This window comes from Mastomys coucha, unplaced genomic scaffold (genome assembly GCF_008632895.1).
Source record: "Mastomys coucha isolate ucsf_1 unplaced genomic scaffold, UCSF_Mcou_1 pScaffold1, whole genome shotgun sequence".
Lineage (NCBI taxonomy): Eukaryota > Metazoa > Chordata > Mammalia > Rodentia > Muridae > Mastomys > Mastomys coucha.
Genome location: NW_022196891.1, coordinates 75,912,155 through 75,929,721, shown reverse-complemented (window position 1 = coordinate 75,929,721; position 17,567 = coordinate 75,912,155). Strand labels below are relative to the sequence as shown.

General features: G+C 48.5%; 1 protein-coding gene across 1 annotated transcript in view; it reads left to right on the top strand.

Moving 5' to 3' along the window:
* The window catches only part of Smyd3 (SET and MYND domain containing 3), a 585,040-nt gene that overhangs the window by 469,052 nt on the left and 98,421 nt on the right, over positions 1-17,567 (top strand). The window lies entirely within an intron of this gene.

Below are 17,567 nucleotides of genomic sequence, written 5' to 3'. Positions count from 1 at the left end.
TCATACCACTGTTGCACCCCTGGGCACATCTTGCCTGAATGTTGGTATTATAGTATACAGGTTCACCATTGGGAATGTCCACTGAATACCTTTCTCTCCCAGTGGCCTATATAGCACCTTCTAGTGCTAGGAAAGCCAGCTTGTACAAAGGAAGTTCCCAATACAGTTCCAGTTTGATCTCTCTATGTCCTGCAGCCAACTCCTATTGTGTCTTCAGCAGTAGGGTCTTGCTGTCTCATTATGGTAGGCAACCAGGAGCACTGGCAGCTGCTCCAGTGCTGTCAGAGGGGCTCCTGGGCCTCACTAACCAATAACTCATAGGGAAGTTTCACTTCCTGGTACCGAGGTTTTTCACTTAATGACCTGCGTTATCTGGGGAAAGATTGTCCATCTATGCAGAATGCCTCAGTTCAAGCCTCTTATAAACAGAATTTTGTTTTTAATACCTTATCAAGTAGTAGGTCTCCATAAATGTTTTCAACCCAGTCCTTGAGCTCTCTGGTCTCCCATCCCCCTCTACCATCTGACTTAAGCCTTTAACTCCCAGCACTTTTTCCTTATTCTAAAAGGCCATGTTTCTCCCTAGTCTCTCTCAGCATTGTTTTAGGATTGTTTATCTTTGTGACATCAGGGTCTTTCTGTCAGCTGCCATGTCTCCTCCGGAACTACACTGCTCACTCATACAAGCGCTTCATGTGAGCCCCTGGCTCTGGCTGGGTCTTCTAGGAGCCAGGTGGTGAACTGGGTCCTCTAGTCCTGTTCCTGCTGGGAAGCTCCTTAGGGGCTGGTTTCCATCAGCAGTCTGAGATGAACCAGTGTGTTTGCCCAGGCGGCAGACGAACCAAGCCAGCATGCTGTCAAAGTGACTATTGGACAGTTTTATAAACTTAGCCTATCCTCATTTGCAAACTCTGCGGCTTCGTTGTTACAAAACAAAGCTCTCAGATGCGGCGTGGCAGCACCATCTTTACAGTCCTGTTTTATAAGGCAAATCGTAGCTGGAGAAAAGGAAGGTCATTCGCTTCTGTGAAAAAAAAGTCCCATCTCTCCATGTTTGGCATCCTCTCTTCTGCCCAGCCTCACGTTCATTTCTGCTCACACCCTGAGCCCTGTTTTTCGGCAGCCCCCTGCCTTCTCTTTCTCAGCCGAGGATGGCATCATCAGAATGTCCCCACCGCTCTGGCACCTGTAATGCCAGGGCTACTGATGACAAGCCCCGCATGCCACCGTGGGACCCCGTGGCTGCTCCAGCCCTCCCTTCTGCTCCACTCCTGCCTTTGCCAAGCTCTCCTGTATGTCCTCACTTGGCTCCTCCTTCACCATAGCCTCCCATATCCTGTCCCACTTTCTAAGCCTTGCTCCCCTGATGTCAGTGGATCAGTAATAAGGTCCCCTAGACACCAGAACCTTCCCTGTCCAGGCTCAGCCACTTCTGGGTGCAACTGGATCTGCTCCCGTCTTCTCCCTCTCCCTTCTGTTGCAGGAAGTGGGGTTGCCTGACTGAAGCTAAGTCCTCGCCATCACTTTTCATGACCTGTGCTTCTCCTTGGTCTGCCTCTGCCATCCCGTTTCTCTGTGTGTACTGCCTCTTGATGTCCCTCGCTCCTTGCTCTGTGGCATGAACATGATCACATCTTTCCCACAAGATAACAACTTTCCTCCCTCCCCGCTCCAACTCAGCTTTGGCCTGGAGCTCCCACTTTCCTTCAGTCTGGTTAGCCCTGGTTCTCTCCCACTTCCCCACCATCAGCAACTGAAGCTGTTGGGTGCTGATGTCATCACGGAGCCTCTAGTCCCCAGGCAGTGGCCTCCCAGCGTCTCCCAACTGACTCCTCCTTATGTTCCACAGCCTCCTCCACTGCTCCCCATTGTCCCTTGAACACTGAGATTCTCTTCAACTGATTGATCTCTGCTGCTCTGGCATCTTCAGATTCTACACGTCTGATCTGGCTTGCCTTCCCCGTCCACATTCACATTGCCCACCCCCTGAGGACAGTTCTACCTCTGTCTGCTGTGATCTATAGAGATCATGTTGCGACCACTGAAACCAGTGCTTGCCGGCTGTCCCTAGGGCCGCCCCCTCTCTCCACGCCCACAGACATTCTCCATTCTCCGCTGATAGCTTATTCCCAAGTTAGCACCTTCCTGGGCTCTTAGATAGGCCTCTTCCTTTTCTTATAGGATGCTGAACCATCAGACTAACTGATCCCCGTACCTTTGGTTTCTCCATCTCACTGTATTTCACATAGACTTAAAAAATACACAAAAACAGAAGGGTAATTTTTACATAAAATCTTACTGTGTCTCTGTTCCTCATCCAAGTCTAAATTCACCCTGACACTGGCTCCTTGGAACCTTTCTCATCCTGTCTCTTTGCCTTTACCTTTTCTCCTCCCTTCCACACTCATTGCTAACCCAGCCTGGCGCCTCCAGGCCTGTGACTCAGGCTGAACTTGGTCTCCAGGTTAAGGGGAACAGAGCTGTTAACCATGAAGAGGAACATGGCAGCTGCAGATAACCGTGGACTTAGTGGGGAGCAGAGAGGAAGATATCCCCCCCCCACCCCAAGGCACAATGGGTTGGGACATTGAACAGCTTACTCCTCTCTCCCGCCCTCTGTTTTCCCCTGATGTTGCTTGTAGACCAGCCACCATCTCTGCTTCTGTGCTCTAGGCTGATGCTTTCCGGGTCTTCCCTACTAAGCCTTCACTCTGAATCCTGGGCAGCAAAGGTTCCCGTTCCTGCACCCCACCCCTCTTATCCCAGAGCTTGTCACCCAGTTACCATGTGTGAGATTTAGAGAGGAGACATGTGAGACATGTAACATTGTAGCCACCTGACTGTAAGCCTCTCCATGCCAAGATTCCCTGTCACCCGAACCTGCAGTTTCAATGCCTGGCCTTCATGTACAGTGCATTGAACTAGAGACCATTTGAAGGGCACAGCATTCATCATGGTGATGTGTATCGATCACTCTGTATATCTGTTGTAAATAAACTAATTTGTGCAAAGCCAGAGGACATGGAAGAACAATTATAAATTAAATAGACAAAAAAAAAAAAAAAAAAAAAAAAACCAAACAAACAAACAAAAAAAAACAAACCATAAGCACTTGCAGCAATTCATAATGGTGTTGCCTGAAGTGCTGCATATGGTCCCGGAGATTGAAGCCAAAGGCTGAGGGGTAGAGAGATGACTCAGCGGTTGGCAATGCTTGCTACCCTGCCAGAGGACCCAGGTTCTATTCTTAGCACCTAGGTGGAGCGTCTCATAACGCCTGTGTCTCTAGCTCCAGGGGATCAGAGTCCTTCTTCTGGCCTCCTCTGGAATGCTTCCCCCAACACATAAATAAAAACCTACCTTTTAAAAAAACGATCAAAGGCTGAGGCTCTCCAAACCTGGTGGTCTCCAGGCTTGATTGTCCAGGAGAGTCACAAGGAATCTGATGTCATCAGAGCACCTTTCTGTCCCTCGATTGCCAAGGTGACCTGGGCCTGGGTTCTTAGGAGATCTTGCAGGCAGTCTGTACACACATCCACTGCTCTAAGACCTTGAGGAGGGCCAGAGCTGAAGGAACAAATACAGACTTCCTGAGGGGAGGTCAGAGCTCTTGGCAGCCCTAAAGTACCTCCCTGGGATACGGAAATGTGTGTGTGTGTGTGTGTGTGTGTGTGTGTGTGTGTGTGAATGTCTGTGCATAGTATATGTCTATATGTCCTTCCGTGCAGAGAGAGAGTGTATGTGTGAATGTCTGTCTATGCATTTTCAGTAGAGTGGAGAGAAAGATGCTGTAGTCTCCCAGAGAAAACCAACGCCTCTGACATATAAGGACAAGCAGATACAGAACATTCTAGCTCCTGTCTGTGACGAGTAACGGAAGCCTTTACATAGAGAGCTCTCCCGGTGCCCTGTCAACCCATGTTCTTACACTGAGAAAAGGGTTTTTATATTAGCCTACTTCCAAAAAAAGAAACCCTTACATATTCCAGTTTATGAACATTTACTAACATAGAGTTTTTACTTTCAAAGTCATCTGGAATGTTGAATGGATAATGAAATGGTAATGGCTGGGGCCATATAATTTGGACACACAAAGAGGGTGACTCAAAAAGAAAAAAAAAAAAAACTTCAAAAAGTAAGATCTTACAAGTTTCCTCAGGTGACACCACAGTACCCCTGACACTGGGCACGCTGAGATGAGAAGAAAGAGTCACAGCATGTTGTATACCCCAAATGCCATTTTAGGACATCCAAAGTGTGATAAGGACCTTATATTACAGCAATATGATTTATATCTATACTGGTCTGGAGCCAAAAAAATTTGATGTCATCAGCATGCTGGGTTCTAGTTGTTGTGATTATAAAAAGAGAAAGAGCTATAAGAATATGTTCTGACCAGGTGTGGGGGAAAGGGGTGCCTCGGTGGGCCCATGCCAAGGCATCCCTTCCCCCTGAGGGACTAGCCACACACTGGTATAATATAGAATAGAGTTTATTTAAGGGCATGGGGGAGGGGAGTTAAGAGGATAGCAGACGCAGAGAAAGGCAGAGAGAAGGAGAGAGTAGAGAAGTAGGGGCTGGCCATGACCACATGGAGAGAGGGGGAAAGGGGTTGGGGAGAGAAAGGGAGCAAGGGGGCAAGAGGCAAGGGAGAGAAGCAGGAGTAAGAGAGAGAAGAGGGAGCAAGCAGTCCCTTTTATAAGGCCAGGCCTACTGGCCACTGCCAGGTAACCATGGTGAGGAGCATACAGGGCTGCTGCCAGGTATCTGCGGGGGTGGAGTTTATACCGAATGCTAACACTAGTGAAAGATGCCCAGCACCCTTGGCTCACTCAGTGAGCACCCTCTTTGGGGGCTAAGATGTCCTGAGGATGCATTTGAATCTGTACTTCCAGATCTCCCCACAATTCCCAGCAGGTCCCATGTGAGATCACTTGCCCCTCCCCAGCCTTTCCCTTCTGGGGCCATGGGGGTGTGGGGACACCTCCACTCACCCTCCGGGGACATTTATGGAGCGCCGTCAGACACCCGTCTGGAAAGCTCTGTTAACAGTCATGCATGTTCGGTTTATAAGACGGTTACAAGGAAATGGAGGTGGGGGCAGGGTGCCAAACACAGCCAGAGCTTTTATCTTTGACATTACAAAGAGGTCGCTGGCCCGAGGCCAGGCTGGAGTTTACGGGAATATAAAATGCAGACATGTGCTTTCTGTTGGTGGGGCGCCAGGGGAACGGCAGGCCACGCAGCCAGACAGCACTTCACTTCCCTGGGATGCACAGTTGCTAAGAAGAGCATCTCAGGCTTGGCGGTTCAGAGCAGGGTCACTTGTGGCTATGAGGTGGGATGAAGAAGAGCCATGCCATGTGGCTGGCCCCCTCTTCCCAAGGCTGAAAAGGGGGTGGCTCTGCCAACCCTGTATCCTGGGAGTGACGGCCTTCTGCAGTGAGCCCGGCACCCCTCAGGAGCACCAGGCTGCAGAAGCACGTCCCTGCAGGAACTAATGTTCTTGTTGAAAGACAAGATAGGCCTCCTCTACTTTTTTAAAGATTTATTTCTTATTATACGTAAGTACACTGTAGCTGTCTTCAGACACTCCAGAAGAGGACGTGTTAGGGGTGGTTGTGAGCCACCATGTGGTGGCTGGGATTTGAACTCAGGACCTTTGGAAGAGCAGTCAGGGCTCTTACCTGCTGAGCCATCTCACCAGCCCCCTCCTCTACTTTTAAGCGAAGTTTTGATGTTGGGGCCCTCACACTGTGACACAGTCCTCTTGAGCTTTTGGTTCATTTGACACGAGGTCTGAGGAGTCCGATGCGGCCTCACTAGGCATAAGGAAGTTCTCGTGGGTTTACGCAACCAAGATCTTGAAAGAGAAAAGCAAAAAAAGAAAGAAAGATAGACTAGTGGGCTACCAGAAGTTGCACTAATGGATATTAAGGCGTGGTTTCTGATCCCTAGTGACATAATTTTCTTTGGTTACCCCAGCGCTGACCTTCTTTAAAAGTGTCTCTAGACTTGTGTCACAGGACTGGTTATCTGAAGTTGCTTGTGTGGACCCCAGCCAAACTCACCACTTGTTTGGGGATCACAGGTTAAGTAATCTGATGTGCTAGTCTTAGGAGATAAGCAAATGCCATAAACTGACCATTACATACATGGATGTTAGAGGAAGCACATGAATTTCCTCTAACATCAACGTCAGGATGTTGACCAGCCGTGGTCAACATGTGGTGTCATGAAGAAGAGCCACACGCGGTGGGCAGCATACGGGGCCATGTTGAATACAGTCTTTGTTCTGAGCCACATGCTCTCTCCGCTCTGGCCGGGGTGGTGCTGGAGAAGACCCAGCTTAAAATAGAATGGAGGAGGAAGAAAGGGAAGAGGGAAGGAAGGGACTTGCAACTTGCGTAGCCACACATGCCCAAAGTGTCTACTCCCAGAGTCTAAGGAGCTGTCCCCGGGGAACAGCAGACACCTATGTAAGTGACCAACGGACTGGAACGATTAGTTTCCATCTCCATCGTAACCATGATCAAGTTCTCACCGAGGCACTGGGTCTCGCTCTCTGGGTCTTGCAAACTGGCCAACCACAGAGCTGAGAGATGAGTCCAAGTCCTTGGTGCTGTGTGCGTGGTTTCCGCCACGCAGTGCCTCACACCTGAGACCTAAAATTGTCCACCGATCTTATTTCAGCACTGGGGATGAAACCAAGGGCCCCGAGGCCTGGCAAAGGCTCTAGCACGCAACTAGCCCTCATCCTATTTTTAAATGTCTTTTGGAACAACTGCATCTAGCCCATCCTAACCTTCGCCGTCAGGATGTTGCCCCTTAAATCTGTCCTGTTGTAGTTTGAAGCAATTTCCTGTCTGTTTGCAGAAGTGAGTGAAAGCAGCTGCCCTCAGTAAGGGACATAAAAAAGATTAAGGAGCAGAGGGCTGTGGTTTCAGTCTCCATTAAAATAAGACCTGTCCTGAAATTTGGGGGTTGGGGGTGTGTGTGGGTGTACTTTATCTTCATGGCTGCTCGCATTAGGACAGTGTTCCTGTAAAAATCTTTGCCTTTTTCCCAGAGTCTCAAACCTCCCACCTCGCAGTGTTTACAGAAGGAGATGGGCAGAGCTCTGCCCGAGTCACATGCGTCTACCGCCGCACAAACCATCCGTTGAATAATTTCCCCACAAATGTGAAAAGAATTCGTCTGAATGTGTTTTTTTGCAAGCCAAGCCAGTAGCCTTGCGCTTCGTATGATCCCCACTGTGCGTTCTCAGGAGCTTAGCTCTGCAGCCTGGGGGGAGATGCGAGGAGGTGCTTGCTCCCTTAAACATCCTCCCATGATGTTTAACTGCCTCTGCATGTTGGCCCATCATGCCCAGTTCCTGCAAAAAAAAAAAAAAAAAAAAACGCTGCCTGTAAAAGCCAATCGTCAGCAGGCTCCACTGGTGTGGCTCAACTCTCAAAAAGCCCTAACTCTGTAGATACCCGTTTCATTCCCATTGCGTGGTTATGCTTTCTCTGAGAAGGAGATTGCTTCGGTGGGGTAGGGAGGAAGATGGGGGAGGGGGGCTGCCGGTGTCAAAGGCTTTGGTGCGTACAGGAGCTTTGCCGTGATGTGAACATCCCCTTCCTCCTAGAACTTCTCTGGAGATTTAACCTTGAACCTGAGATCGGGTGCAGCACTGCCTTGTAAAACTGTGTAGTTGCACTAAAGCCGGTTTCTGCCAGCGTGAAAAGCAGAAGTACCTTTGCTCCCTAGTGCCTGATCAGAACACACAACAGTTTTGATTCTGTCTTAAGTTGCGAGCATTCTTGCCTTTCCCTCCACAACCCCACACGCCCGATGTGCCCATTGGCTGCTCTGGGATTGATACAATGGTGAATGTTCTGGTTTCAGCTTTTTTTCCATGTTATGAAAGAACCGTTTTTTCCCCCCTAAGTTAAATCTGGACTGGTTTCAGTTATTTCTGCCAAAGGAAGTGGAAATTGGTTCCAGTTGATGTTTCCTGTTAATCATAAAGGTTTTTGAGTGAGCCTGTGAGTTAATCTATTAGTCCCAGTATGTTATCCATGAACCAATGTACTACAGTCGAAGACACTGAAGATTAGACTGTTTCCATCCTGGGTTTTATTTCAGGGCTCTCTGCTTCTCTCCAGAGTACAGGCATGATATTTGAACCTAATGCTACTTTTTCTTTTTTTTAATATAAAGTAACAGAACGCCCTTCTTCCTTTTAACACACTGGAATTGTTGCGTTCCTAGGAAAGTTTATAAGTGTTCATTAATTTCATTCCAATCCTATCCTCCTCCTTCTCCCCGATCAATCTAATTAAGGTTTACGTGGGGATTGGGTAACAGGAAATACAGGAAGGCAGCTCGCCCTTCTCCTTCTCCTTTTTAATAAGAACCATCTGAAATTAAGCTAGCACCAGAGTTTCGACATCAAGCTCTTACAAGCCGAGCAAGCACAGCTGCCTGTGGCTTCCTGTTGCAAGGTAGACCCGGAATGGTACCGCTAACGCTTCACCAGATGTTGCCAGCGGCCACTTCCCCAAGGATGTGTCCAACCACCTGTGCCAGGACCCTACCCTATTGAGGGAACTTGGCTCTCTTATTCCTGATGACTACTGGCCCCTGGAAGGTACGGTGTCTACTTTGAAACCAGAGGAAGCATCTGGCTAGTTGAATCCAGCTGTGTTGACTGGCATCTCTCTTTTTTTTGTGGTTGTAAGATTTTTGTTAGAATCATCTGTTTTTACATTCAGGAAACCAACTCTGGGCTATCAGTTTACCATCTTTGTAGCAGGGGTGTATATGACCTTAATGCATTCTGGGAGAAAGGGGCTGGGGAACTTTGGGCAAGAGAACTTGAAGAGAACTTAGGGTGATGTTTAAGTAGAAGCCAGGGACGTTCACTGACCCCACTTCCCAGCTAGCCCTCGCTACAGCTGTTGTTTGAGAATGTGGATCTTGAGCCAGTGCAGGATTTTGTGTGCTGGCTGACCACATTTAGGTTCTAAATTATGGCCACTGTCTGGGTATGTGGCAAATACCACACTGCAGGGGAACGTATGCTTCTCAACATTGCCATAGTGGTGTAATATCAGAAATGAGTCAAGGCAGAAGTATTGTAGAAGAAAAAAAAAAAACCCTCAACATTCAGTTCCCTTGGTTGTTACTCTCATTGTTGTCAAATTAAGTATTTGATTTTTGTTATTCTAACACTCTTGGCCATGGGTGATAAAAGTAACCATCACTCTCCTTGTTCATCCGTTGTGCCCACACTGAGTATCTTACCCAAGTTGAGCAGGGTAGCAGATCTGAGTAGATCGGGGTCCCACAGAGAGTCCAGGGCTAGTCCCCAGACTAGATAGTAACTGACGGCTCATTGCTATAGGAACTGTGAAGAGTGGCCTCCAGGGCTCAGCGGTCAGGCTGATCCACAGGGCAGTCATTGATGCCCTGGTAGAGTGCAGGAAGAGCCAAGAACTAAAGGGACAATGGGAAGACACCAACACAGTGAGGAGTGGAGGCAGAGGGACAATCAGTAGTATAACCCCATTCCTGTAGATCTGCAGGGTGGAGGTTCTGTCTGAAAAAGCAGGCACCAAACAGAAAGACAGGCCAGGTGTGCAGGGCACATAGGTGATGCAGGGCGCATAGGTGATGGGGGACACATAGGTGATGGGGGACACATAGGTGATACAGGGCACATAGGTGATGGGGGACACATAGGTGATGGGGGACACATAGGTGATACAGGGCACATAGGTGATACAGGGCACATAGGTGATACAGGGCACATAGGTGATACAGGGCACATAGGTGATACAGGGCACTGTCTTAGTCAGGGCTTGTATTCCTGCACAAACATCATGACCAAGAAGCAAGTTGGGGAGAAAGGAGATTATTCAGCTTACACTTTCACATTGCTGTTCATCACCAAAGGAAGTCAGGACAGGAACACAAGCAGGGCAGGAACCTGGAGGCAGGAGCTCATGCAGAGGCCATGAACGGGTGCTGCTTTCTGGCTTTCTCAGCCTGCTTTCTTATAGAACCCAGGACTACCGGCCCAGGGATGGCACCATCCACAATGGGCCCTTCCACCGTTGATCACTAATCGAGAAAATGCCCCACAGCTGGGTCTCATGGCGGCATTTCTTCAAGGGAGGCTCCTCTCTCTGTGAAAGCTTCAGCTTGTGTCAAGTTGACACAAAACCAGCCAGTACAGGCTCATAGGAAGATGGATGGATTTGATGGAGTATGAAGAACTGTAGCCCGCGCAGTCGTCTCGCCAGCAAGAAGACACGCGGACACTAGGTTCCTTCTGCAGCAACGTTTATTGTCTCCATCCATAGGAAAAAAGGGTCGAGCCAATAATCCGCACTGCTTATATACACCACAGCGTGCGTGTCTGCCCATGATTGGCTGTTCGCTCATTACCCTACATAATGCCCCGGGATGAGCCGTGACACAGCATCTTTTTCACTCTATGCACATGCGCAAACAGTTCTCTACGCACATGCGCAAACAGTTGTTTACTAGGAGTTAACAGCGGAAGTAGGCACCATCTTGCCATGGCGAATGCCTCTTCAGCTTCACGGCTCCCCACAAAGAACTTCGGGTGGTCAGGGGGGAAGGAAGTAAGGAAGTAAGGATACTCAGATTTACCTGATGGCAGCTCTCAGGTCAGCCCCCACTTAGCTATTCGCACATTTTTACTGGATATTGAGGCTTCTCAAGCTCCATGGGAAAGTGGTTACCAGGGGCAGGGCTCAGCTGGCTCTATGCTATTCACTCTCCAGAATGGTCCAGTGGGGGATGATCACCAGGTCAGGAAGTTGAGGGTCATGAAAAACAGAAGGCTTCTGAGGACATTTCATGGGTTATCCCTAGGGGGGTGCCTGGACTGTATTCATCAGGGTTCTGTAGACCAGGACCTGATAGAATCGCTATTTATATTGAAAGATGGTTGATTAAATTAGCTTATGTTATATGGCTGGAGACATCCAGCAGTGATCATCTGGAGCCAGAGAGAAGAACCTGAGAGTTGCTCAGCCCCCAAGGCCTAGAAGACTTCTGAAACCCCCAGGTTTTCTGTCCACTCTGGAAGCCCAAGAAGCCGGTGCTAGTATCAGTGAACGAATCAGCAGCAGCAGCAGTTAGAGCAGCAGCAGTTAGAGCAGCAGCAGCAGTTAGAGCAGCAGCAGTTAGAGCAGCAGCAGCAGCAGTTAGAGCAGCAGCAGCAGCAGTTAGAGCAGCAGCAGTTAGAGCAGCAGCAGCAGCAGTTAGAGCAGCAGCAGTTAGAGCAGCAGCAGCAGCAGCAGCAGCAGAGTAGATGACCTCACTACTAGAGAAGACCAAGACAACAAAGACAAACTTTTAAAAATTAAAAAATACCCTTCCTTCTTCCATGCTTTATCTGGGCTTCTGTAAAAAAATGTCTTCCATATGTAGGGATGAATCTTCCCATACCAATCAAAGTAGTCAGGTGACCCTCCCCTCCTCTCCCCCCAGCCCCTCATCCTCCCACCCAATACATGCCCGTAAACTGACCCAATATAGACAACCTCTCATTGAGACTCTCAGGAATCCTTCAGCGTACATTCTGGATTATCTTATATCATTTATAGAAAACTCGTTTTCTTCTGCTTACTTTTGCATGAAATCCAGGACCAGGGACAAGCTAGGCAAACTCTTTATCATTGAGCTGTGTCTCTAGCCTGTGGGGCCATGGGCTGTGCAGGCAACCTGGTCCCGATCCGAGCAAAAGGTCTGGAACTCCAGACATCAGGCGGGTGGTCATTTCCACCCGCACAGGAAGGAAGGTGTTCAACCATGCCTCCCGGGCCCCTGGCTCCTGTTGCAGTTACAGCTCCCACGGACCTCCTCCCCACCACCCCCCCAACCCTCCCCCAGGAGAGGTGTGTGATATTGGTCACGTAGAAACCGCATCAAGCCTTCCTACATGAGAGCTTCCTTCCAAGCTCTCAGTCCAAACCAATGAGAAGTACCTGCTCAAACCCTGAATCACCCTCAAAACTGTATATAAATCCTATCCAGGGAATTAAAGAAGCTCCGTCGCCCAAGCCTTTTGTTCTAAGAGCTGTAACGCTTGGGGCGAGATCACCTCTCCCTAAACGCTACCTGAAGCTGCTGCACTCCTCACTGGTTAGTGGGCCCTCCCGTTGGTCCAGCCTGACCCGACTCAGTACAGGGTGGTGGAGTAACCTGGAAAGCAAAGACAGAGGCAAAGACAGAGGTGAAGCCAGCAGCAGCAGCGGGCGGAAGCGACTTCTCCTCCCTGCCTGTGCCGGTGCTTGCTTTCCTTCGCCGGAACTCTCGCACCAAGCCGGGCCAGAGATCTCCATGAAAGCCTCTGGTATACAGGCCCACACTAGCCTATAGTAATACATTCTATTGTTTAAATAGATATTTATATATAAGCACAAAATGAGAACTTTTCAGTCTTCTGCAGGCAAATGGGGAGGCACTTGTTCAAGCCCTGTTATATTAATTAGTAAAGCTGAAGTTCAAAAACGGGGTTTCCCTTCCCTAGATAAGTTGTCCCGAATGATTGAAAGTTTTGTTCATGTGTTTGGATAAGGAAAAATAGAAATGTAAATATATGTTTATTGATTTCATACTTCAGGATCTGAGAAAGGAACACATTAGTTTTCTCTCATATTTGTCCATTGAAAAGGACAGAAAGCTTAATTAAGCTCTGCTCCCCTAACTATATCTAAACTTTCTGTTTAGATTCTAATGTTCTGTCTACCTACATACACAACTAAGTGTTGTCTGCCGCCTGGTGCTAGGAGAGGCGAAACAGCCACCACTGTGGGCACAGATGTGAGGAGCAGATAGGAGTACAGCGAGGTAGGGACCCAGAGAACAGAGACATTGACCACAGTGGAACATTCCAGCAAGATTCAGCCCTGAGCCGCGAGCGTGGCCTCCTCCAGCTCAGCCCCTCATCACTGTTAGCAAATGCTTGAGAGCGGCTCTCAGAGACTCTGTGCTTCGGTTAAGTAAATACAGGCTTAGGGTCAACCATCAAGGACAGGTGGCAGGCTGTGCTCCTGGGGTCAAGGTTAGTTGTAACTCCCACGTGAAATGGCTTCGTTGTGGGCCACGGCCTCACCCACCCCGTGCACACATACTGGATTTGTCTTGGAGTCCGTGTTGGTTTTTTTTTTTTTTTAACTGTTTTTCAGGTGGTAGTAGTGAACCGTGGTTGAAGGTTCTTTAGATTATCTTCTCACAGACAAGTTTCATCCTTGAAGCAAACCCAGGAGACAGGCAGAGGCAGACCAGCAGCCTTGAACCCTGCCTTGGCAGTCAGGGATAGAAGCTGTGTGTGTCTGATCCTCAGGCTTCGGGACTGTCCAGGCACAGACATCCCACAAGTGTCGATGCCGGGGGCATCGACATCTAGAGACTTCCAAGTACACAGTCCCTCGTCCGGATCTCCTTTAAGGTCGTTCAGCCGAGCTCTGTCCCACTCAAAGCACTGTGCTAGGGGGTTGGGAGCGAACAGGATAGAGGAGAGTTTAGACTTAGGAAACTGAAGGTCCGTGCTTGGCTTTAGTAAACGTACGCTGAACTATGGCTTACGCACATCCACGTAAACTACGGCCCACAAGCTCAGTGCCACATTGCCCTATGTACTCTCAGGCCTGCCCCTGCCTCAGCGTGTCACAACTTGCTGTCCTTCTCCCTATGACCCTTATCTGCTACTCCTTCACCTCTCGCAGCCCTCTATCCAAGACCATCCCCTGGACGTATCCTTTAAAGCCCAACCTCCACCCCTAGCCCTCCTTCCTCGGTCTGGCCATTCTCTTCTGTGCAAACATGATTGGCTGGCTTGTCTTTCTGCTCCACCCCAGTGCTTACTGCAGCTCCTAGTAAGCACCCATTACACGGTAATAGAGTTAATGAGTGATCAAATTAATTAATTTCAGGATCGAGGAGGGCCGTGCCGCAGAGCTCCAGTAGCCAGAGGTCCAGGAGATGTGCGTGTTGGGTTCCACTCGTCACAAACCAGGAGGCTTAGAACAATACAGACTTTTATTGTACACTTCTCTAGGTCAGAGGCCTGACCCTGTCTCTCTACGTAAGAATCAAGGCATCCATCCACAAGGCTGCCTTCCACAGGCTGCCTTCCTTCCCACTGACCGCAGGCGAGAGTCTGCCGGCTTGCTCTTCCAGTCTCTGGGGCCGCTTATATTCCTTGACTCATTCAATTCACCATCTTTAAAGCTAGCACCTGCTCCTCATGGGCTGGAGTGTGCAAAAACTGAGCTGCTACTTCCCCTCCTGCCTCTTCAAACTGACCGTACACACACACACACACACACACACACACACACACACACACACACACACACACTGACTTCCTCTTCAGCCTCTCTCTCCTACCTTTAAAGGTTATCATAATTATATTGGATAATCTGGAATAGTTTGTGGTTTTATAATCATCTGCAAAGAACTCAGTCCCATCTACAACTCGGTGCTCTCTGCCAGGGAGTTCTGGGCAGTCAGGACATGGATTCCCCTTTGAGATCTACTTTTCGGTCCACTAGAGGGATTGACAAGCAAGAAGTTTTCTTTAGAGCAGTGGTTCTCAACCTGTGGGTCGTAACTCCTTCGGCAAACCTCTGTCTCCAAAAATATTTGCCTTGTGATTCATAAAAGGAGCAAAATTACAGCTATGAAGTAGCTATGAAAATAATCTTACGGTTGTTGTCACCACAACATGAGGAACTATGTTAAAGGGTTGCAGCCTTAGGAAGATTGAGAACCACTGCCTTAGAGCCTAGGACTCGAACTACCATTTAATAAATATAAAACGGGCACATTTATTCAGGGATGACTGTGGCAGCTGAAGAGGGAGGAAGAGAGGGTCAAACCGAGACTTTATGAACATGAACTTAGAGCAGGCACACTGAGGGGGACTGGTGCGCACCTCTCCACAGACATTCGCTCCCTCTGTCCCTTCTGTGTACATGAAGAGCTGGGTCTGCCTGGACATATGTGGAGTCTTTTTCAAAGCCCCCTTCTGTTGTGCGTTCACATAGCACAGACAGAGAACAGATGGAGCCCTGGTTCGCAGTCACACGGCGCTCACTTCCGTGTGCACAGCATCTACCTCAGCTGCACATGGGATCTTGTTCTCCTGGTCTTCACTGCCTTCAGGGTTTTTTTTTTTTTTTCCTAACCCTAACACCTAGGTGATGTGTATCTTCCTACTGACAACACAGAACTTTATTCCCACAGTGGTCCTCACAGGGACTGGCCTGTCCCCAGGGAGGCACATTGAGAGTCTCCAGGAAGATGTTGGCCCTTCACCTTGACTCTCCCCAACTCTTGCTATGACACCACACAGAGCAATGTGGGTACCAAATGATGGATTGAGTGGTGTTTGAGGTGTGTTTCTATCCTCTGATTGGCCTCTTTGCAGCAGCACTGTCCAACAAGACATCCCGTGGGTTATAGCACTGTCCGGTGTGCTGTCCAATTGGCCACAGGCTCTTGAAAGGTGGCGAGTACAGCTGCGGAGCTGGGCACTTTGCTGCGTGTAGTTTTAAGCAACTTAGGTTGCCATAGCCACAAGTGACAAGTACCCACTCTGATGGATGACGCAAGGAAGTGACAACTTGCTGAGCATGCCAGGGAGGCCACAGTGAGATTTGTGGGGAACACAGCCTTTGGGGAGCAGACCACTTAAGCTTTGCTTTGTGGTTTTATGTGGTTTAGTTTTTTGTAGTTGTTTTTGTTTGTTTGTTTTGGCAAATCATGTCTGAGTTGAGTTTCACACTCAAAGCTTTATCCATGGAATACTGGGCATGCAGGGGTTGGGGGTGGGGAATAGCAAGTGCCATGTGACCTGACATGGAATACTGGGCATGCAGGGGTTGGGGGTGGGCAGTGACACCAGGCTTTCTTCCTGCTGCTTTTATGATTGCTTTCCAGTATCTTAAAGACCAGGGGGACTTCACTGTCTGGTCCAGGGTGTAGACTGTGTCCATGCCCTACCCATGAATACACACAGGGATGGCCTTGCCTATGTAAGAGCTGCATGAAGATGGAGTGGGACAGTATTGGTAACACAGCACAGTGCCACACATCTACCTGGTACCCAGCGCTCTTTGGAAGAAAAATACTTGTTTTTTTTATTTTTAATTATGTGTTGTGCACATCTTTGAGTCCTGGTGTCCTTGGAGTCTAGAAGAGAGCACTGCATCACCCAGAATTGGAGTTACAGTGGTTGTGAGCCGTCCACCATAGGTACTGAAAACCAAGCTGAAGTCCTTTAGAACAGCAAGTGTTCTTAACCATTGGACCACCCAGCCCCTCAAATAACAGCTTTATTTTAAAAGTCTCTCTCTCTCTCTCTTACACTTTCCTAAAAACAGGTTTATTGATGTATAAGTCACGTTATTATTCTGTTTGCTGGGTTTACAACCTGTAGACCAGTGGGTTTTAGTCCCTTCAGAGAGTTGTACAGCCAGCGAAGTGGTCAGTTTTAGAACATTCTGATTATCTGCGAAGGAATCGTGACCATTAGCAGTCAGTCCCCAATTCACCCAGTTGCCCTAGCCCCAGTCAACCCCCTGTTTACCTTCTGTCTCTATGGATTTCCCAGTCTACGCATTTCATGTGAAAAGAATCATGTCTTTTAAGAGTTGTTTATTATATTTTTATTTATTTTATTAGAGAGAGGGGGGAGAGAATATATGCATGTTATGGAAGACATGTGGAGATCAGAGGGCAACTTAAGGGTCAGTTCTCCTCTTCTCCCATATGGGTCCCGGGGCCATCAAGTGTGGCAGCATCTATATTGACCCACTGAGCCATGCTACCAGCCCAAAAATGACTGTCTCCTTTCACTCAAAATAATGTGTTTTCAGGTGCATCAATGTTATAGCATACACTAATACTTAGTTAATTTTATTATGAGTAATATTCTGTCATACTGTCTTTATTTATCTGCCCGTCATCAGACAATGGACATTTCAGTTGCAGCCATTTTGACTATTATGGGCTACAGATACTTGTGCACAATTCTTACTGAGCATTCTCTCCTTTCTCGTGGTTGCCAGCCTAGGAGTAGAACTGAGACGATAAGACCATTGGTAGTGCGGTGTTTCTGTGTTTGTTAGAAGCTTCATAACAAACATCAGCAGATATCAGCAATGTGGGCACTAAACCGCACACGGACTCGGCATCATGGTAAGAAGCACAAATAGGTCAACTGTTTGAGGAGCTGAGAAGCCCATTTCTCAAAGCCACACCACTTGCCGTACATTTCCACCTGTGGACATCAGCCTCCAGCCCCTCTATACCCCTAAGGACACCTCCTGTTCCTTACTCCTCCGCAGCAAGTCAGAGCTCTGTTGCTGGGCAGGAGGTGGCACCTCCCTGTGGTTTTGAATTGAATTTCCCTAATAATTAATGATGCCGAGTGCGTTTTTTTTTTCGTGTGCCCATAGGCCATCTGTTTGTCTTGCTTGGAGAAATGTCTGTTCGAATCCTTTGCCCGTGTTTTAACTCGGCCATTTGTCTCCTCC